Here is a 23,821-nt window from a genome sequence, read left to right on the forward strand (position 1 = left end):
CTGAAAAGTGGTACAGAGTCCAGGTACAGGCTGCCTGACTATCAGGACTATTTATCATAAGGGCAGCTCATGGTATTTGGGGCCAGATTCTCCTGGGTTAAAATCCCAATGCTACCATTTACTGTCTATGTGACACAGAACAGTTTGCTTAGGGTTTGGCAAAACTAATGCCTAACTTAATGATTTTGCTGTTCAAATAAAAGAGTTGACACATGTAGAATTTTTTTACTGCAATGCCATACTGACAAGTGATAGCTATTTACCTCTTACAGAGTTTTTCACGTATGTTATAAGGGGCATGTCTGTCCCTGATAAGGGCATTTCAACAGGTGAATACTTTGAGGTAAATGGCATATGAAGCATCTCCATTCCCTCAAGGACAGATCATGGAAAAGTAGAATAAAACAATCAAAGTTAAGAGAGAGGAAATATGGAAATAAGATAGAGAATATAATGCATTCATGTTCTTGTTAAGATTTATTGCAGTGACCTATGCAAGAAGGATGGATCATGAACACATAATACGTACCATGCGTTTTAATGACCATGTTCAAAGTTCCCAGATTCTTACACTGTTGAATGTCACTGGAAGGCGAGGTCCAGCCTTCGTCACCTGTCAGTTGTATCAGTTTTCAGATTCTGTGACTTTCTCTTCCAACTGGTTTGACAACATAAATCAAACAATTCCAATTATTTTGCCTAGTTTTATGTGCTTTAGATGTTCTTGCCTTCTGTTGCATGTCCCAAAATACAAGGCACATTAATATGGCATCACTGTGGACTTTCTTCCACATATGCAGTCATGGTGTTCTAAGAAATATCAACACTCAAATGGGATTCCAAATAAAATCCAAACTTCTTATCATGGGCACAATAGGGGTACTATGCGCCTCTGACCTCACCTCTTCCCACTGTCTCCTTCACTCACCACGCTCTTGCTACAATGGACTTTCTCTTCTTTCTGAGTTGTCAGCTTGTTCTGGCGGCAGGCCCTTTGCCTCCATTGTCTGGCTTTCCCCAGAGGCTCCCATGGTTGGCAATCCACATCCAATGCAGAGGTTGATGTCTCAGAAAGAGCTTTTCTACTCTAAAGTAGTCACCCCCTCTCTTTCATCCTGTTTTATTTTATTCTTAGGACATAAATATGTGAAATTATTACTTATTTTCTTTAGACTATTGGTCTACCCTGACTAAAATGCTAGTACCGTAAAGGTAGAAAAGAATCTACATCTCTACTGTCTGGAATAGCACAGGACACTTATTCAGGGAATGAATAAAATGAATGAATTTTCTTCACTCAAACACCTTCCTGCTTGGTGTTTTCATCTTCAGAAGGACTGGTTCATTCACACTTGAGTCAAAAATATTTTAGGGAAAAACAAAAACTGAACAGTTTCCCCCAACTTGCCCTCATCTGCCAATAGTGGTAAAATTCCCTGGACTGAGAATTAAAGGATTTGGATTCTAGTTGATGCTCTCACGTGAATTGTGACACTTCACTCTAGGCTTCTGTTACTTCAGTATTAATGAGGAAGCAGATGATTCTAAGGTGACTTCTACTTTTAGCATCTTATAATTGCAATGTAAGTCACTAGAGCTGGGTAGTCTGATGTGAAGGTAGATATTTACATATTTTCTCATGAGGTTGAAGTTAATGGGCAGATTAGCTATTACTGAAAGCTCTAAACATTGTTGTAGGTTTCTGTTATAGGAGTTTCTTATGAATTCTTTAGTACCAGAATGGAAATGGGGGAGGTATAACCTACACCCCCTATCTATTGCCTGGAAAGCACAACTAGACTTTATAGATAATATATGCATTTCATCTACATATATAACATTATAACTTAAAATTGTACTGCTTTTATAAAACATAGAAAAAAGTGCTAATGCATCAAAATACTCTGTAATTTTCAACCAGCTGTTCTAGTATTGTGTAGAGATGCCTAAGAAGGTAGACAATTCTAGTATAAGGTCTGTGTTCTAGTTTCACTTTTGCTGGTAAATGGTTGTATGTCCTTACAACTTTGACCTGCAATGAATCAAGTTGAAATAATCCTAAAGACTCCATAGACTCCCTGAATTTGTGAATCTGACTTTCTGAGACAAGATCTACTGAAGGCAAGTCTTTGTTTACATACCTATAAAAGAGGATAAACATGTCAAAATGAAAGCCACATAGACTTTTTAAGGAAAAAATGGCATCCTAATGGTACCATTGATCTAGCAACCTTCTTCAGTATGCAGATGTCTAATGGATGAAGCAAAGAGAAACGATAGCGATGTGTCTTCTTGTCTCTTACGAAAGGAAATTCAGCTTGGGGTAACTAGAATGCAGAATCATTATTATGGGTCAATTCTTCAGTGTCCTTCATGAAGTAAGGTGGTTATTAGCATATGGTGTGATCTCTCATATGAAATGAGGGAGACAGAGAACAATAATGTCCAGTTTGGGAAACCTGTATTTTTGAAAAATAAAACTACCTCAAACTTTACCATTGGAACCAGTAGGGATCCACTGAGCATCATAAGAAAAGCAAAGTGATTAGTTAAGAATTGTTACTCTTTCCAGACACTGGAAGAAATTTCCGTAAGTTTTTATTTCATGATTCTTTATTTTTTAAATAATGAACTATTTATTACCATATCTTAACTTTTGTTATCATCTTTCTTGTTTACATCTTTTTTTTCTTCTTTCCTATTGTTCATTTTTCTAATTGTGATTTCTGATTTCTTTATTCTCCCACTTCTCTTCCTTTTATTCCATTTCTTATTTTGACAACCTTTTATAATTTTAACTTTCCATTCATTATCCTTAAATTTTTAATCTGCTTATTGCAAAATTTTCAAATAAAATCTGTCATTCCTCCTCTATTCACAAACAAACATCCCCCACGCTTGCCTTATACTCTACTGAGCATCTTCCCTTAGCTTTCTTATCATTGTGTAGAATTATACATCCACATTTTTGTTGTTTTTAAGATTTATATATGGATTACTTTAAATTAATAGTGCATTTATTTCATTCACAATTCACAATATGCAAAGAAGCACACAATGAAAAGTCCTTATTAAACGTTAAGCTTCTGGTACTAGTGGGCTTGTTGATACAGTCTACTTCAGGCTCAAGACAGGTATCATACTTGAGTGAAACAAGAAGAATCATTTTAATAATAACATCAAAGACCTCAAAAGATAGTTAAGAGTTAAAAATACCAATAGGATTAGAGTTCAAGTAGGGGAATAACAGAAGCTTTATCCCAGGGTCATTTGTTGATCCTGAAGAAGCAGTTGAGAAGCAAAGCACCATTAAGTGAATAGTGCAAGGATCAGAGTCCTGTGTCCTCATAGCCTCAGCAAAGAACCTGTTTCATTCCCCCCATTTTCAAGGTAACCATCCCAAAGGACTGGAGCTTTGGCCTTGGTATTGTCTGTGGATCTTTGGAGGCCACTAAGAGAAGAGCTGCCAAGCCTTGAAGGGCTAAAGAATTGGAGAGAGGTAGTTTATCTCAAGGGAAAGACACATAACAAATTTGCCCTGAACTGGTACCTGCAGGTGGGGGTATAGATCCTATTGAGCAGGTACCCAATCTAGGAGACCTAGAAAAAAATTCATGTCTTAGTTCTGGACTGTTAGTAGCTCAGATCCCTAGAATAAGGTAATAGAAATCTCTGGAGGAAAATAATATCATTCAGATAGCAAGCTATTTCTAAAACTTGTTCAGATAAGATCTCCAAAGAATAATTAATAGGTTATAATATATACCCTAAGAAATGACAACATGAACAAGAAGATTAAAAACAGACTAGATGGGAGACACAAATTCACAGGGTTCCAGGTGTTGTCATTATAAAACATAATGTATAAAATTAATCTACTTTGTGAATTTAAACTTAAAAATGACAAAGGCTATAAATGTGATGTCATGAAGTAGGAAAAATAACTAACCAAAAATTACAGAATTGAAAAGGACAATAACTGAAATTAAGAAATCTGAAGCTGAAATGAGATTAAGCACAGCTACAGAGAGAATTGCTAAGATAGAAGATAGACTTAAGAAACTAACTACAGTAAAGCACAAAGAGGTAAAACAATTTGAAATACTGAAGAGAGTAGGTGATAAGTAATATATTGAATATGACCATAAGTTCCAACCCATGATTAACTGTAATCATAGAATACAGAAGATAAAAACTTTGTAGAAGAAATATTTGAAGAGATAATGGTTGAGAATATTCCAGACCTAATGAAAGACATCAACCTACTGAATGAAGGTGAGGAACGAAGCCCAAACAAGAGAAATAAAAATAAATCCAAACCTAGGGATATCACAAAAAATGAAGAAAATCATAAAAAAGTCTTTAACTAGAGAAAAAGACTGACAACCCTTAAGGAGTTATGGCTAGATGAGCAGGTAACTTCCCAGCAACAATGCTGAAGGGATATTGACCACCGGTAGATTTATGCTAATAATTTTTAAGGCTGCTCATTATTTAAAAGAAAAGTGATTCCATTTTGAACTTCAGACATGCCAGAAGTAATGAATATCAATGAAAAAAATAAACATATGGATAATTCTAAAGGAAAGTTAACTGTGGGAAAATAGTAATAATGTCTATGGTGTCTAAAATACATAGAGAGAGAATGTTAAAATACAAGATTAAAATAATGAATAACTATTTAACAATATTAAAATTATCTCAATAGCATATAAGACAGGTGTGATAAATAGAATTAAGGTTCTAATGTCCTTGCATTACCTAAGAGAATGATTAAGGTAAAAATATATATCAGACTTTAATAAGTCAGGATGCGTATTATAATATGTATATTAGAAATTGCAGTAAATGAAAAAGGGTTAAATGGCCTTTTAAAAAGGTGAAAATTATTAGATTGGACAAAAATAAACAAACTAAAAACACAGGCTATACCATGGTTACACTCTAATAGTGTAAGTATACATAAAGAATAAAAGTGAAAGGATTGAAAATTATATAACACAAAAGCAGCATGTGAACAAAAGATAGAACAGTATAATTAGTGTTACCTTATAAAATTAAGCATGATGTCACCTTATGCATCACTGGCAACTATAATTCTTCTTTAAAAAGGCTTATGAAAGACTTCAATGATACAAATCACTTTTATCAAACATCTTAATAAAAACTATATCATTTATAGTTACTCATCAGAGGAAGAATTTTGAATTTATTTTTAAATGATCAAACAAATTGGAATCATTGGGAACCTTTATTCCTTGCACTTAAACAAGTTCTCTGTTATCTTTCTGAGATTTATTAAGAACAATTGTTCATAAGCTATAAGAAGCATTCCCTCTTCCTTTCTCTCATGAGCTTGTTTCGTCTCACTGATATGTTAAATGACTCATTTTACTTTGTATGCAGACATTGCAGTAAAATAATTGGTATTTGTTCTTCTTCTAAGAATCTTTTAATGTAAAATGTGAAACAGCATTTTGCTTTTCCTTTCTTTATTTTTCCTTTTTTTTTTTTTTCTTTGCTTCTCTGATTTTGCAGTTCAAGCATGGGCAGTTGATGGGAGAAGCTGGAGTATGTAAACCCTAATATTTCTTGCATATTTTAGCTGTGGTCTTTATAAAATATGAGGAATGCCCTGTTTAGAGCCTTGTTATAGACTATAATTGTCCTTGTATTATTTCTCTTACCCTACTCTACAGTAGGAGTTTTTAACAAGGGATCAAAGAGCTTGAATTTAAATTAAAACATTTTTGTGGGGATGTGTTGGTGCAGGTGTGATATATTTATTAAATAATACACAGCATAGTGTGGACTTAGTAAGGGGTCTGTGGTTTTCACCTGATTGCAAAGGGGATGGAGGAACAAAAAAGGTTAAGAACCCCTGATCTACAGGTACTTCAAATGGCCAAAAGGCATTAGAAATGAAAAGGAAATGAAGCCCCCACATCATATATCTTCTTCCTTCTCCCTACCCTCAGCAGCTACCATGGCCTCTTTCTCCACATCAATGCTACAATTTCTTTCATTACTAATCACGATGGTTCCATAGTAGAATATCAGTAAGTCCACTCTAATCCATACTCTGTTCCTCCATCCTGTGGACCCTGGGATGGTTATACCCACTCCACCTTTATATCGAGAGGGGGCTTAGATTCCACATGGATGATGGATGCAATCCTCCTGCTTGCAGTTGTAGGCACTCTTGGCTCCCTGCTGTGGTGGTTGACCTTCTTCACGTCCCTGTTTGCTGGCTGGGGTAAGTCCAATAAACCAGAGGGTAGGACTTGCAAGTCTGCTGAGGCTCAGGGCCTGGCTGTCACATGGAGGGTCCAGAGATTCAGGTCTCCTGAGTATGCACCAACCCCAGCACCAACCACAGGTCCAGTAAAAGTGACAGAAGAGGCATGTGTAGAAAGGTCACATCTGAGTCCAGCTCCATCACACTCAGGAACACAAACTCCAAAGAGGGCCAACTGACATGGCACTGAGTTGTCCTGGGTGGTACTGCAGGAACAGATGCTGGACATTATATGTTCTGCCATGGCCCACTGGGTTGACTGGGAGAGAGTGTAAACTACAATGTAAACCATTATCCATGTGGTGCAGCAGTGCTCCAAAATGTATTCACCAAATGCAATGAATGTCCCATGATGATGAAAAAGGTTGTTGATGTGGGAGGAGTGGGCTGAGGGGGCTGCGGGGTATGTGGGGATCTCTTATACTTTTTGAATTTTAAAAATAGAGGGAGAAAAAAAAGCAAAAGGGTCAGAAGAGATGCAACATAGTGAGCAAGGGGAAGAGCTGTTGGAGATGAGCTCAACATGATAACAGGTGAACTGACTGAGCAGACTTGGAGGCCATTGTAAGGACTGTGAATTTTGAGCAGAGGATAGACATGGCTTGATTTATATGTGGAAACAGTTGCTCTGGCCGCTGTGTTGAATATTGACTGTTGGTGGGATAAGAATGGAAGTCTGAGAGTTAATGCCATATCCCAGGGAAAAGATGATGATGACATTCATTATTCATTCCATCAGCTGTATGGATTTGGGTTTAAAGTCATAAAAAAAAACGCAAACAGGCTAGAGGTTGGGTGAGAGAAATAGAAAAATGAAGTTAGGGTTTGGGAATTAATCGGGACTTGGAGTTGTCCTAAATGACATTGCAGGGACAGATGCTGGACACTATATATCCTGCCATAACCTACTGAATGTGCTGGGGGAGAGTGTAAACTGCAATGTAAACTATAATCCATGCTCTGCAGCAGTGCTCCAAATGTATTCACCAAAAGCAATGAATGTGCCACAAGAGGCTGTTGATGTGGGAGGAGTGGGGTAGGGTGGGGTGGGGAGTATATGGGAACCTCTTATAGTTTTCAATGTAACATTTTTTGTGATCTATGTATCTTTAAAAAAGAAAATCAATTAAATTTTAAAAATTCAAAATATAAATAAAGCTAATACTTTCTCCATGAAAAAAAAAAAATGAAGCACAGCAAGATTGTACCACTATCCCCTAGCTATACAACATAAATGGTACCACTTAGCTACTGTAAACTATGAGGTTGTTCCCAGGCAGAATATAATGATTGGTTGCCTTAGTTGTTGCACTTGTGAGGAGAGAATTTGCTGTTTCTATATTTGATGACTCAGGCAATCCTTTGGAAGGGCTATCACATTTCAGTTAACGCCTCGTAATACTTACATCTCTTGCAAATTCCTTGTTTCCCTCAGGTGATACAATTTCTTTATTCTTTTGCCATGCCAAATCTGAATAAAATTGAAAGCATGCAATTTCCTCTGTTGTTTGATCTTAGAGTGAGCTCCATTTTATTGGCGCTTTGGGTGAAGAAGACAAGTTTCTGATTGTCATGGTAAGGAAGCACCTCAAAGCTCTGCTTTGATCTGGGCTTTGGTTGCTCTTGGTTGCAAGCTGTGCCAGGCATATACTTACATACGGTCACCCTATTTACAAAGAAAGAATTTTCTCTTCTTTTTTACATTCTCGGTGCATGCTTCTTCAACAGATACGTATTATTTTTACGAACTTAGACTGATTTTCAGGTCTGAGTTTTTCTTTTTGACCCCCTATGTTTCTTAAACAATTGGTTTTTTAAGACAGCACAGTGGATCTAACCTGCTGATTATGTGTAACTGTTTCCAAGACCCATTTTTTTCTTGAAACTCTTATTTTTCTTAAGGCAAAAAGTATCGTTTATACTGAATGCTTCAAGTATGCTGGGTTTAGATGCAGGCAGATTAAACAAAATTGCATGTTACTGGTCTTGTGAGGAGACTGGTTAAAAAACCAAAAAGCAAGGTTTCCTCAGAAATATGAAGGGTTTCTATACCTTGGACATGATTCTTTTAGGGGGTAAATCAGTCCCTGTCCTTTAGGTCTTCATGCTCCACCCTGAGAATAATGACATGTCTTCACTGGGATGCCACATGGCTTCCGATCACTTACTTAGTAAAACTGGGCAGAACGTGGGGCTCATGATGATCTTAATAACTTTGGCAAATACTTCTTTGACAATGAATTTCCAGTTTTTGATAAACATGAGGGGTTTAATCCAAGAGTTTCTCTCCTGAAATTCTATCAAAATGACATAAAAGGAATCAGCAAGAAAGTAATATTGCCACAAGGACAAAGAGAAATGGGGTGAAGAGCAAGGAAGTGAAGCATATATCAGTATTGAAGACAGAGCAGAGGAGACTGGAACCTAAGAGCATGGAGGTTGGATACCAAGGAGAAGCTAATGTCCCTACTCCACCTTGGAAAGTCCCAGGAATTGGATAACCAATGGAATACAGAATAAGGCACGGGGTTGGAAAGGGGGATGCTCATTGAATTAATATAAGGTGTTTCCCACTTTCACTTCCCACAGGCAACTATCTCCACCTCTTCCCACATCCCTACAAGAAAGTGGAGGTTTATTGTCTAGAAAATGGAAATGAAGCATGGCAAGGTTCGCGGCCAACACAACACATGTAAACAGGGAGATTAAATAATGAGAACCTCAGCGAACCTTCAGCATCAAGGCTGATACTCCTCAGGTAGGATATTGAAGAGGTCTTCCCTGCAAACACTAACCAGTGGCCCCACTCCCAAAGACCTACAGACAAAGTCTGGAGTGCCCACCCCCAAAGGCTATCTGTGTATGGCAGGCTGGCCTTGTATATTAAATCTACTGCTGTAGACCCTTTGCAATCTAGCTTTGTTGGCTAAAACTTTTTGGCTCAGCCATTTAAAAAGTGCTAATTGTATAATGGAAGACAAGAAGTGCTGATTGATTTTATTTGTGAAATTTCAATCTCTGAACAGACGCAGGAGAAATTAGCAGTTAATACCATAATGTCTTTGTCTGGGTCCCCAGAAGCTGACTCTGACACGAGGATTAAAGACAAAGAAGCATATATAGGAGGTGATGGCAGACAACACTAGAAGGGGAGTGAGGAAGTGACTCAGATGGGGGAAGCAGCCAATAAAGATTAAATATTGGGTTACCACTATGGACAACTGGAGATTAATCCACCAGGGACCATGAGAGAGTCAGTGTAGAACTGGAGTTACCGCTCCAGAGAGGTGAGTCAACTGGGGTACTTACACGTCGACTCCCATCCTCCATCGGTGGAAGGCAGCTTCAGGGGGGCGTTTGCCCCCTAGCATATTCGCCCTGCCATGTAGGCAGCAAAATGAGGTCCGCGAGGCAGGAAAAGACTTGAGGCCGTCTTCAGCTCCATGTTAGCTGAGTGGGGTAAGTCCAATAAACCAGAGTGTAGGAGCTGCAAGTCTGTTGAAGCTCAGGGCCTGGCTATCACATGGTCAGTCCAGAGATTCAGGTCCCCTGGGTATACACTAAACCCCGGCACCAACTACAGTTCCAGTAAAAGTAACAGGAGAGGCTGTGGACAAAGATCAGATCTGAGTCCAGCTCCATTGCACAGAAACACAAACTCCAAAGTAGGGCCAACTGACATGGCACTGAACTCCATCTGCCATGACCATAGAACCTGTGGGTCTCTGTAGCCCTGAGAAAAACCAATACCTGGGGATGCAGCTGGAAGTCTGACAGCTGTGCACTGAGGGCAAAGGGCCAGGGCATTTGGGTAGGGCCCCAACATTTTATGAATTACGAATTTCCTCAAATAAGATGCATGGTTTATGATATATTTGGGACCCACAGGCAGCTAAAGACAAGATAGACTTCTTTATCTCATTTATTTAAAAAATAAAAATAAGCAGATTATTTGCACAGGAATCTTAATGTGTCGACTCAAGTAGGTTTCATGGAAAAGACTGATTTCAATTATTTTCTGTGAGTTTTTCTCCAAGGGTATTTGAAAACAACCTGATAGTAAAAGTCCTTTTCTCAACTGGATCCCATCTTCGTTTCCAGAAATACAGTATTTAAAATCAGAGGTGATACTGATCCCAACATTGAATTTATTTTAAAACAAAATACCCAGAATTTTTCTTATGAGTAGAGGCGGTTTCTTAAAGTCAAATAAAACGAGAAGAGAAAAGGAATTATCTTACAAATATTAGACCATAACCTATACAGCAGGATAATTAGTTAAAAATCTCTGCTGCTTTTGAGGTTGAGAGGCAAAAACACTTACCTGGAAAATGCACTGATTTCTTATGGCTCATACCTACTTAAAATTCACATTTTTTTTTTTTAGCAGTGACCACTACTGTTTTCATCACATATGACTACATTTATCTCATGTCATTGATTACATACTAGTTAAACAAGTAGCTAACTTTTTTTCTTTTCCTTTTTCTTTTCTTTTTGGCTGGCTACCAGCAGAAGAAACATTTTCTGTGGAAAATAATAAAGGTCAGAAACCAAGTGCCCTTTCCATATTTTCAGCCTTGTAGTGTGTGCCCTGAATATCTTAGGTACAATACTGGCAAAAGAGGCTATTTTCTTCTTCAAATTAAGATCTATTTTGGTACTTAGGAGCCTGAAGCCTGTTTCTTCAGATTAATTTTTCTTCTAAAATATTCTTCCATAGAATTCTTTCTCTGAATCTTTTCAATACCACATCTGATGAAGTCATTATTTCTCATTAAGGCCATGCAGTTTTTCTATTTCCCACAATAAAATTTATCCTTTGGTTTACTTGGTGTTTGGCTTGTTCTGCTCTTGTATTTTGGAGCAGAATATTAAAACATTGTTTTGTGAAATACTCTGAAATGTTTCAAATGTTTGAAGTTATTCATATCTTCACAAATGAAGAACTTTTCTATTTGCTAAGTTAATTTTTCTGTTTTGCATTGGAAGAATTACTTCCAGATACTTTTCCAGGTACAGAATTTTACTTTTTAAATTCTTTCATCTAATCTCATGTTCCAGGGAAGGGAGTATTTAAAACAAGGTAGAGAACATTTTCATGACCCCAGAATACTCCCTCTTGCAGTTTCCAGTCAATTCTCACTCTCCAACCCCAGTCCATATGCATCCGTGTTTCTGATTCTTGTACTTATATAAATGGAAACACACTTAGGTGCTGTTTTGTGTCTCTTGTCTTTCACTAAACAAATGAAATTGAGATTCATCCAGATTTTTGCATGTATGAGTTGTTTTGTATTTTTTATTGCTGAGTAGTATTCAATTGCATGATTTTGTCACAGTCAGTTTATCAGTTCTCCTGCTAGTGGACATTTGAATTGCTTCTAGTTTTTGCCCTTCATAAATAAGGCGGCTGTGAACATTCTTGTACAAATCTATTTTGGACATGCATTTTAATTTTGCTTGAATAAATATCTAGGAATGGAATAGTGTCAGGAGGTCATGTTTAACTTTGACTGATGCTACGAAAAATTCTTTTAAGGTGATTGTACCATTTTACATTCCCACCTGAAATATATGAGAGTTCCACTTGCTCTTCACACTTCCCAATATTTGGTATTGCCATTATTTTTATTTTAGACATTCTGATAAATTAGAAATGATTGTGGTTTTAGTTTGCATTTCTCTGAAGACTGACGGTGTTGAGAACAACTTAAGGTGCTTAAGTGTATGTGTGCTAAAATGTTTTGCCCATTTTTATTGGATTGTTTGCCTTGTTTTATTGTTGACTTGCGAGTGTTATAAAAATATGTTCTGTATAAACTTCCTTTGTCAGATATGTGTTTATAAATTATTTTTTCCTAGCCTGTGCCTTGCTTTAATCTTCTTGATGTGGTTTTCATTGATCAGAAATCTGAAAATTTGATATCTAACTTATCAATTTTTCTATTATAATTGGTTATTATTACATCCTATCTAAGAAATCTTTGCCTTCTCTATTATTTTATCTTGTATAAGGTTTGTTGAGTTTTTTTTCCTGGATCTCTGGGTTGATAGATTTGATTACATTTGATAAATCCTCATTTGCTATCTTTACAAATAATTTCTTTTGCTCCATTATATCTTTCTTCTTCTGCTTTTCAATTATTAATATACAGACATTTTCACTTTCTTGCTGCCTTTGGAAGAAACAATAATTTTTGTTAGTATTCTTTGTTTAATTTTCAATTGATATTTTAATAGTGCATCTTCGCATTTTTGTTGATTAATTGCCCTAGAGATTGTAATTGTCTACCTTCAAATAATATATTACTTCCAAAAATAATTTAAGAATTAAACAGCACAAAGCCACTCACCTCTATCTTCATGGGTTGTTTTATATTTACTATATATGCTCTAAACCTAATGATAAATTATTTCTATTTTTCTTTAGTCAGTAATGTATTAGAGTGCACATACACACAGATATATATATGTATATATGATGAAAAGTTAACTTTTACTTTATGGTGCTCTTTTTCATTTCTTGCAAAGTCAAACGTCAATCTGCTAGCATTTTCCTATAGCCTAAAGAGCTTTTTTCACAATTTCTTACAGTGTTGGTTTGTTTTACACAAATTCCCTCAGCTTTCATTCCTTTTTAAATGTCTTTAGCTCCCCTTTCTTCTTTAATGCCATCTTTTACTGAATGTAAAATTCTGTGTTGACATTTTTTTCCTGTCAGCATTTTAAAATATGATGGTCTATTTGTTCTGTGTGACAGTTTGAAGTTTTGTGAATCCCAGAAAAGATCATGTTCTTTGAACTAATCCATTCCTGTGGGTGTGGGACACTTTGATGACACTAGATTTAGTTTGAGAACATTTGATTAGATCACTTTTGATTAGATCATTTTAGGGTCTTTGTTTGGACTACATCATGACTACATCAGGTCTTTGCCCTCTTGCTGGAATCTTGAAAGCAAAAACATACAGAAAGACGGTGGCCATTTTACCTTGCCATGTAAAAAAGGACTTCACGATTGAAAGGTGGAGAGGAGGCCAGAGCCTGGAATCAGCAGAGCAGTCAAATGTGAAGAAAGAGAGCCCAGGAACAAGTGAGCCACATGACTGATCACCTATACAAGAACTCAGGGAGAAAGCAGCCTGGAGGAGAAGGCAGGGACCCAGATGGAAGGCAGCCATTTTGCTTTGCCAAATGGCAGGAGTCCAGGGTCTGCCGCAGCAACCTTTGTGAGACAACATGTCTGATGATGCTTTGATTTGGAGATTTTCATAGTCTTGGAACTGTAAGCTTTTGTACTAATAAATTCCCATCTTAAACACAGACCTATTTCTCATATTTTGCTCCCAGCAGCCTTAGCAAACTAAAACAGAATGCACTGTTTCTGATGAGAAGTAAGCCATTACTCTTACTGTTTTTCTCACTGACTGTGATGAGCATTTATCTCTGGATGTTTTCCATTTATCTTTACCTTTGTCTTTCTGTAGTTTAGTTGTCATATGAGTTAGCATGCTTTTCATTTTATTTATCTTGCAGGAGGTTTCCTGAATTTGTTTCTTGGAGCTCTGGATTGATATCTTTGATCAGATTTGATAAATTCTCATTCATTATCTTTTCAAAAAATTTTGCCTCATTCTCTCTTCTTCTGCCTCTCAATTACTCATGTACAGACTTTTCGATATTGTCCCAAAGATCATGCTGTTTTTATTTTTTTCTTAATGTTTCAGTTTGAATAAAATCATGACTTATATTCAAGTTGACTGATTTCTTTCTTTGCTGTGTCCAATCTGCTATTGAATCCATTAAATAAATCCTTCTTTTCTGATATTGTGTTTTCATTATTAATATTTCCATTTGACTCATGCTATAGTTTCCATCTCTCTGTGGAAATCCAACAACTATTCATGCATGTTGTTTATCTTTTGTGGTAGCAAAAGTATTCATCATAGCTATTTTTAAAATGCTGATCATTCCTACATCTGACCACCTCTGGGGATAATTCTCTTGACATTTTTTTCTTGATCATGTCACATTTTCTTGCATCTTTATATGTTTGTAATCTTTGATTTTATGCTGAACATTGTGTGAGTGTGTGTGTGTGTGTGTGGGGGGGTGATATTTATCCTCCAAAAAAGAACTTGCATCTTTGTCTGTAAGACTTGATCTGGGAGGCTGGATTAGTCTAATCTCTAATTGAGATAAATCTGGGTTTTGTTGCAGCTTTAGTTAAATTCAGTTCTACATTGGCTTAGAAATTTTTGAAAATAGGATTTTTAGCAGGGCGTGGGTTCTGAGCATCTCTGAGATTCTAAAAATCGCTTAATATTTCATAGCCCCACTGCCAGCTTTCTTAACCACTGTAACAATACTGATTTACAGTCTTCCTCTTGTCACCTATTGTCTGGTTTGCTGGGAAGTTTCCTTTGCTCTCCATCCCCAGTTCTGCTTTACTGTACTTAGAAAAAGATCTATCCTGTTGCCCTATCCCAAGCCTTTGAAGGCTGAATACAGTGCATTCGGAAGGAAGGATTTATCTCAGCTCTCCTGCCTGCCCCCAACCTTCAGCATACTACTCCATGAATTCAGTGAGGCTCAGGGAAAATATTTGGTAGGTCAATGCAGACTTATTCTGTGGTTGAGACTTCTTAGAGTTTTACTTTGTCATATCGTCCAATGTGGAACTACTAAAAACTAGTTAAAACTTTCTCTTGTTTCTCTTTATCTTTGTCTCGGGTGGGTTCTTCATCCTCCTTTCACTGCTCTCAAAGGATGAAAATGGCAATGATTGCTTTGCTCCTAAGAATGGATTGTCATATTCCAGAAATTAGTTTATTGAGGTTTCTTTGCATCCTTCAGTCTCTCACATGTTTGAAAAACTGGTTTTGTAGCTTACCCAGCTTGCTTTTTGGGGATGGTGGCAATAGTCTTTTGTGACTTTCCTTATTGGAAGTGGAAGTTCCTACAATTTTAAGATGCAATTTGAAGATATTTTTGACTTTATGTCAAGATTTGTGGTGGAATTTGCTAACAATGATTTGCTAGCTGCACAGTACTTTGTTTTATGTTTGGATAACATCCATTAACTGGCTAATGTATTGCAATGATTGACAAATTAGTGTATAATGAGTCTACTCTCACTGATGTTTCATTTACTGGAATGCAGAAATTGGTTTAAATTGATCCAGCACTTACTTAAAATTATTGCCACTGTATGTAATAAGTTTTCCTCTTTGACCTTTTATGATTGTTCACAGAAGCTCTTCCCTTATCCTTGGGTGAAATGTCATCCTTTCATTGTTTTAACTATTCTTTATAATTTCATCTAAGCATGTTTATCTTGGCCTCATGCTATGGTTTTGGCATTTTTTCATTTGGCTTCTATTTCCTTTTATATTTAATTTAAGAAAAATATTTATTTGAATATACTTAAGATAAATCATGCTTAACTTTATTTTGTAGCTCATATTTTCAACATGTATTTTTTGCATATATCCCTCTCCCACTACCACCTCACCCAGGGGTATGGGTGTTGCACCTCCCATTGCCTACATTTCATAATTGTGAATATGCTACCAGACTTCATAAAAATTGTATTGATTAACTCATTAATTAATTTATCTGTTTTAACAAATAGAAATTGAGCGCTATTATGTTCTGCACATGTGCTCTTTGCTTAATATGTATAATGAGCAAGAAATAGTCATTGATCTAGAGTGATTTAAAGTATATTATACCATGTTCCTTCATGTTTATTCCTTTTTACATCAATAACTTTGTGTGATGCTTTCCCTAGATACTAATATCAGAACCCTATCTCATTTTTAGTAGTCTTTTGCACTGTTGTAGTAAATCAAAGTTAAAAAAAAATATTATCTGGCTTCCAGAATTTTAAGAGATTTATTGAGTTAACGTCCCCTTAATAGAAATTCCAGGAGGTAGGTCCAGCCGAGCACCTAGGAATGTTCTAAGTAAGAATCATGTAAGAGATGGAAAATACAATTAACTAATAAAATTTTATATTTTTCCCTCATTTTCATTCTCCCTTTAAACACAATATCTACCTCATGATCTATATTTTAATTACAGCGTGATTGACAAATGCCTAGTACATTTGGTGCTTCAAATTTGCCCATCGAGTTGGAGCAAAAATTGAGACCCGATTGCTTTGTTACATAAAATAATAAGTAAAAATTTTGGAACTAGAATTTGACTGTCATATACCAAAAATTTTATACTCTTGCTTGGTAAAATCTTCATCTAGTTACTTTGTACAAAATGTAATGCCAAGTCTTTTACAATACTGGCTTTAAATATGACTCCAAGAGAAATGTCTGAGAGTGGTGGGCAGGGACCATTCACCATGATTTGTCACATCCAACAGAGCAACTAACACTACCACATGTCACTGACAATCCTGCCTCAGTGTCCTTCCTGGTCCACAACTGGTACCTTTCTATTCCATCTCTGGGTAGCAATAAGAATAGGATGAAAACATTGTCTTTGTAGAAGTAAATACTTAAACTACACATAAAAGTATATAGTGTCAAGTGAGAACATCTGTAAATAACTTGATATTCTTGAGGGGGAAAAACAACAAATACTGATTTGTATTGACTTTGATTTCAAAATCAGTTTGTTTAGCTCATATGTATATATAATTTTTTTTTGCAGAAAAGCAGAGAACCATTTATTTATGAAATCCAAAGTAAAGGATGAAGCAAAGAAGGACACATTTGCACCCTAAAATTCTCATGATGGAAAGCCTGTGTCACTGAAAAAAGAAAACTCTCAAGAATTTAGAGTACCATTTCCGATGGCATTGCCTCTGACATAACACAAAAAATGAGCTATACATGCACATTTTATCATGTCACTTTACCTGATTTAATGATCAATCACATTCTACCACACTTGGAATTAGCTAGAGAAATGAATGGACACATGAATACTGAAGCTAAAGAAAGAGGGAAGAAGGCATCATGAGATATTTTTGGTGAAAGGAGAGGGACTGAAAGCCTAATTTCCTTTCTAAATCTATGCACCTGCTAACAGAATCCTTAATTCTCAATGGTAAACTTGTTTAATTTGTCATCCCCTCTCCTTGATTTGTTTCTCTTTCTTGTGTCTTGATGTAATGATGGGCATATTGCCTGAGTCTTGGACCACTTAATACACCTATCAGAAGTCTACATAGTGCTCATAGTAGGAAATTAACTTTTTGAGATTGCAAGTTAAGAAGTCATTTATTCTTTCAATCATCTGGGATATCTTCCAGGATGCACCACTCACTTCAAGAAGATGATGGAGGGAAACGGACTTTGGCCCAGTGGTTAGGGCGTCCGTCTACCATATGGGAGGTCCGCGGTTCAAACCCCGGGCCTCCTTGACCCGTGTGGAGCTGGCCATGCGCAGCGCTGATGCACGCAAGGAGTGCCGTGCCACGGGTCCCCCGTGTGGGGGAGCCCCACGCGCAAGGAGTGCGCCCGTGAGGAGAGCCGCCCAGCGTGAAAAGAAAGAGCAGCCTGCCCAGGAAAGGCGCCGCCCACACTTCCCGTGCATCTGACGACAACAGAAGCGGACAAAAGAAACAAGATGCAGCAAATAGACACCAAGAACAGACAACCAGGGGAGGGGGGGAAATTAAATAAATAAATAAATCTTTAAAAAAAAAAAAAAAAAAAAAAAAAAAAAAAGAAGATGATGGAATGCTCTCTTATGCTCAGTTTTCTGGCAGTGATTCAATTTAACACACATATATTAAGTGTCTTCATTGTTCCAACTAGTGTGATAAAACTGGGCATATGGATATTGTCTAAATACTTGTTGGGGCATCCTGTGCATGGGAAACCTTGTTAAACCAATTTCAATCCCAATTTCAGTTCAGAATCCTTCTAATAATTCCTTCCGTCCTCCTTTTTTCCTGAGTTTCCACACATGCCTTAGTGCACACTCATTGTTTTGGACTTACCCAACCAGCACACAGCCATAAGTCGTGTTGCTTTTTTCCACAGAATATTGACTCATACTCAAAGTTTTCTGACTTTAAAAAGTTTAATGAAAACTTGGAGAATGATATGGTTTTCTTCTGTATTTTTACTCTATCCCTCTCCTTCTTCATTCTTTCAAAGGACTGTTCTTAGACCACCTGACCTTTCCCACCACAGTACTCGAGCTGCTTCTTTTGTATGGAGCAGTTACAGAAAGAATTCTATCCCTACCTTCAAGGGTGGATAAGCATGTTCCCAAAAATTGATAATGTATGTAGATAAATGTAAATGTGGATCTAGACAAAATCTAGAAAATTTTAAATCTCCAAAATGAACTAAAGAAAGTAAAGGATAATTGAAAAGAAGGGAATTAAAGGTAGGAAAATATCTACCTCTAAATGGATGTCAGGTCCAAATATTATCTTGCATCTCACCAGATTTTTCAAGAAACTTTAAGTTCTGTTTTATAAAAATTGCTCTGGAGAACAGAAATTTATGGTAAATATGGAAATATTTACAAATTATCCTACAAGGCTAATGTAACCTAAAAGAGGAATATATACAAAACTTCATTTCTTTAATAATTTAGAAGTATTAATACTTTTTATTTCTTTTTTGAGTCAATTCTGAATAGTTATATGTTTATAGGATTTTTTCCATTTCATGTTCTCAAAATTATTACCATATAATTGTTAATACCATTCTCTTATTATCTTTTAAAATTTATTTTTATTGGAGCACCATATACATATACATGTGTACACAATACCTGTAAGCTAGATGGAATTTCACAAACTGACTACATCCATAGAGGAAATACTCAGGGAAAGTAATACTATATTATCATATAACTGAAGTTGCTATCATGCTCCCTTACGGAGGCTATGTTAAGATATTCACTAATTGTCTCTAAATGATAGGCAAGTTTTGCATGTTTTTGAACTTAACATGAATCTCACTTCTCTTTGTATCTGACTTTTTTTTTTTGTAATGGAAAGATTTATGCATACTATAGCATGTGGTTATAATTTGTTCATTTTTTATTAGTGTTCGGTGTTCCATTTAGTGAATAGAATGCATTTATTCTTTCTACTTTTGAAGGACATTTGAGTTGTTTCCAGTTTGGGTTATTTCTTGAATAAAAAATTAAAAGATAGTTGAATACTTACTCCTTAACCCTTAATAAACATCAGTTTCAGATAATTTTGAAGTTGAGTTCCACCAGACTTTCAAGAACCCATCATTTCTATTTTATGTAAACTACTCCAGAATATTCTTATATGCCTTTTGGATAATTCGTAGGTCCTAGGGTTTGAACATTTTCAAAAAATTTTCTGGGGAACAGATGTAGTTCAAGTGCTTGAGCAACTCCTTCGTATGCATGAGGGCCCAGGTTTAATCCCTGTACCTCCTAAAAACAAAAAAATACAAATGGAAAAACCAACTCTCGTTGGGGAGCGGATATAGCTCAGTGACTGAGTGCCTGCTACCCATGTACGATGTCCTGGATTCAATCCCCAGTACCTCCAAAAAAAATTCTAAATTTACAAATTTACACTCTCATCGGCACTGTTTGGGAATGCCAAAGACAATACATTCCCTCCAATAAGAAACTGCCAGTCTTCTTAATTATAGCCATTATGGTTGTGAGTTATTAACTTCTTGTATTTTTAATTTTCATTTATCGTTAGTGATATTGAGCCCCACATATATTTACTGGCCATTCGGATATCTTTTGCGACATGTCTGGTTAAGTCTTTTATTCATCTACCTTTTCCTTATTAGTTTTAAAAAATGTATTCTTGATACATACCTTTTGTCAGATATACACATGGCAAATATCTTCACCCAGTCTATTACTTCCCTGTTCACTGTTCTAATGGTGTCTTTCAAGGATTAGAGTTTCTTTTAATTTAAATTTAGTCCAATTTATTAATATTCTCCCTCTCTGATTGTTGCTGCTCTAATAACTTGTTTAATATATCTTTGCCTAGTAAAAGGTTTTGAAGATATCCTACTATGTTTTTCTCTAGAGGCTTTATTATTTTACCTTTATTATTTGATATGTAATCTGTAATTTTTTTTTTGAATATGAATGTGTGTGCAATGTAAGGTGTGGTCACAACAATTTCCCATAGAGTTATTCAGTTGTTCTGGTGCCATTTACTGAAAAGGTCATCCTTTCCCCACTTCTGTACAACCTTGATCATAAACCAAATAACTGTCTGTTTATTCTGTGTCTTCTGTTTCACTGTCCACATCTTCTTAATTCTTCTTCCTTAATAATAAATTTAATATTTGGTAGAAGTGGTCTCTAGCATTGGCCTTTTCATTCAGAATCACCTTGGCTATTCCTGGTGTTTTACAAACTTTAGAATCATCTTGTCAATTTATACACCTACACACACAAAAAAAACATGATTTTAATTGGAATTGCAACAGCTCTGTAGAGAAATTTACAGCAAATTTTATATTTAAAAAAAATCAGGTCTTCCAGGAATATAACATATGTAATATGTAATATAACATATGTCTGTTTAGACATTTTTAAATCCCCACAATTATGTTTTGTAGTTTTTAGTGTACAGTGTTCAATATATTTGTTCTTAGCTACTTGGATTTTTTTTCATACTCTAGTACATTTCAAAATTTTGTTTGTTGCTGGTATATATAAATCTAAATTGGCTTTATATCCTGAAACCTTGCTAAATAATTTTATTATTTTTATTTTATCTGTAGTTATAGTCTCCTTTTCATCCATACTATTGCTTATTTGTAACTTATATATTCTTTTCTTGATTAGTCTTGCAAAACTTCTATTTATTAGGTTTTTCAAAGAATCAAATTTTGACTTCCTTGTTTTTCTTTATAATATTTCCCATATTTATTTGATTTCTGCTTTTTGTTAATATATAGTCACTCTTTCCCTAGATTTATTTTATTGTTATTTTTGAGTTCTTTAGATGGATACTTTGTTTATTAGTTTTGGGGCTTTTTTCCTCCCTAGTAAAAATATTTCAAGGTTACCTGTTTTCAATGACGTACCACTTTTGTTGCATCCCACAAATTTTCATAGTTATATTTAAATTTTTTTAAGATTAGGATTTCCCCTCTAACCCAAAACTTACTCAGCAGTGTGTTTTTAAATTTCATATATGAATAGATTTTCTATTTAATACTTTGTCATTAACTTCTAACTTAATTGTTGGAATGCAACAAGACCATATTTGAATTTTATTTACATCCCCTAAATTCTAACTTAAAAAAAATAAAAATCACAGTTTTGGTGTCTGTATAAAAGAAAGACTAGAGGTAGTAAGAACACAGGCCAACAGACTCTTTTGTTGCTAGTTAACTAGTTCAAAGGAGAGAATTCCAGAGCTTGCAATAAACACTGGCACAGGGACTAGAGAAGAAAGGATGGATTTAAGACCTACTACACATGTGTACTCAGCAAATCTCAGCTGGCCTGGAAACGAGGGGAGCGGGAGATGGGGAGCATGTGTCCAGAGTTCTGGTTTTGGTGACTGGACAGATGGCGGCACCATTTGCCAAGAATGTAGAGCCCAGCGGTGGGTAGGTGAGTAGAAAAGATAATTTCTGCTTGGGTCTGTTGAATCTGAGAAGTCTATAAAGCATTCAGGCAGAGACTATCAGTTAGCAATTTGGCACTTGCGTATGGAGTTCAGTAGACTCGTTGAGCCAGATCAAATTATCCGGGCTGATATTTTGGAGCGGTCTGTGGCTAGCTGGTATTTAAATGATATAGGGCACCGTAGCAAGGGTGAATGGAGAAGGATGAGAAGGCTACGGCAAAGGTCTTCTTCCTCGTCTTTCAGTATTTTTTAAAGAAGGAATTTGGGGCTTGATATAGACAAACAATTATTTGCTCTAACTAAAGACATAATTACCTTTTCCTTCTCTTCCTTTTAATATCATTCTATGCATAGAATAGAATGCTAAATTCCTTTTTTTAAAGTTTTAAAAAGATTTTTTGTTTTTTTATTTCTCCCCCCGTTGTCTGCTCTCTGTGTCCATTCGCTGTGTGTTCTTCTGTGTCTGCTTGTTTTCTCATTAGGTGGCTCTAGGAACTGATCCAGGGACCTTCCGGAGAGGGAGAGAGACATTTACTCTCTTGCACCTCCTCAGGTTCCCTGTTCTGCTCTGTCTTCTTATTTTCTCTCCTCCGTGTCTCTTGTTGCGTCATCTTGCTGAGCCAGCTCTCAGCCTCGGCCAGCACTCCTGCATGGGGCAGCATTCCCAAGTGGGCCAGCACTCCGCATGGGCTAGCTTGCCCTCCCCAGGAGGCCCTGGGCGTCGAACCGTGGACCCCCTATAGAGTAGACAGAAGCCCAACTGGTTGAGCCACAGTTGCTTCCCCTAAGTTCTTCTTGGATGGTGATCTTCCTCCTCACAAAGCTGAACTGCTCTTAAAAAATAAACATAAATAGGGGATCAGATGTGGCTCAAGCAGTTGAGCACCTACTTCCCACGGGACGTCCCAGATTCAGTCCCCGGTGCCTCCTAAAACCAAAAAAAACAAACCACAAGCAAACAAATGAAAAGACCAACTCAGGGGAGCCAATGAGACTCAGTGGTTGAGTGCCGGCTTCCCACATAAGAGTCTCAGGTTCAATCCTCAGCACTGGGACTTTAAAAATGAATAATTAATCAAATAAACTTTGGATGTGTTTCTGCTCTGACACAAACTAATAGGATCCCCAATGAGATGCTGAGAAACATGATGCCCTCGCTTGTTTTTCTCTGCGATTTCCTGATATGAGTTCCTGATCCACCACCAGCCATTCTGAAATGGACTGCATACTTCTGAGGGCTGTAGGCATCTGAAGGCAGGGAAACTTCAGAACCTATAGATGGTTCTACAAATACTCCATAATTCCTGGATGAGAAGTAAAAAGAAAATGCCTTTATTCTGTTTTAGCTAGTTGGCACAAAACGGGTTATTTATTTTTTCTCATTGAATTGATTGTAGCAACAATTCATTATTCAACAAGTATTAATTAAATGCCCTACAAGTTCAGGGATTTGACTATATCTAGTATATCTTTGCTTTGAATATTAGGCAGCCATCGTCAATTTTATAGTTCTCAGAGGAGCCATAAATATTTTCTATTGTTATATAAATAAGAGAATCATAACATTTTACAAAAGAACATGTAATAACATTTAGGAATATAGAGTGTGGAATTTGCAGTACTCATTGGTGGACTGACTTGTATTCAATTAAATATATCAAAAACAAAAAATTAATATATTATCAGCGTAAATCTATAATATCTCAGGAGTAAAGAAGCAATAAGGGTTTTTCTGTTAGTTACCAAGAGAAGCCTTTCTGTTGGATTTAATTTTTTCAGCATAGAGTCAATAATATTGATTTTTCCTGATAGCATCCTGTATATTGAGATGTAGTCTAGGTACTAGGATTCCTGGATAATTAAAAGAAACAAATGATTGAAGCTATCATTCATTACACGTGGTAATGAAACAGTATGCTAAGGAGAAATTGTGACTG

The sequence above is a fragment of the Dasypus novemcinctus genome, chromosome 31, assembly GCF_030445035.2.
Source record: "Dasypus novemcinctus isolate mDasNov1 chromosome 31, mDasNov1.1.hap2, whole genome shotgun sequence".
NCBI lineage: Eukaryota > Metazoa > Chordata > Mammalia > Cingulata > Dasypodidae > Dasypus > Dasypus novemcinctus.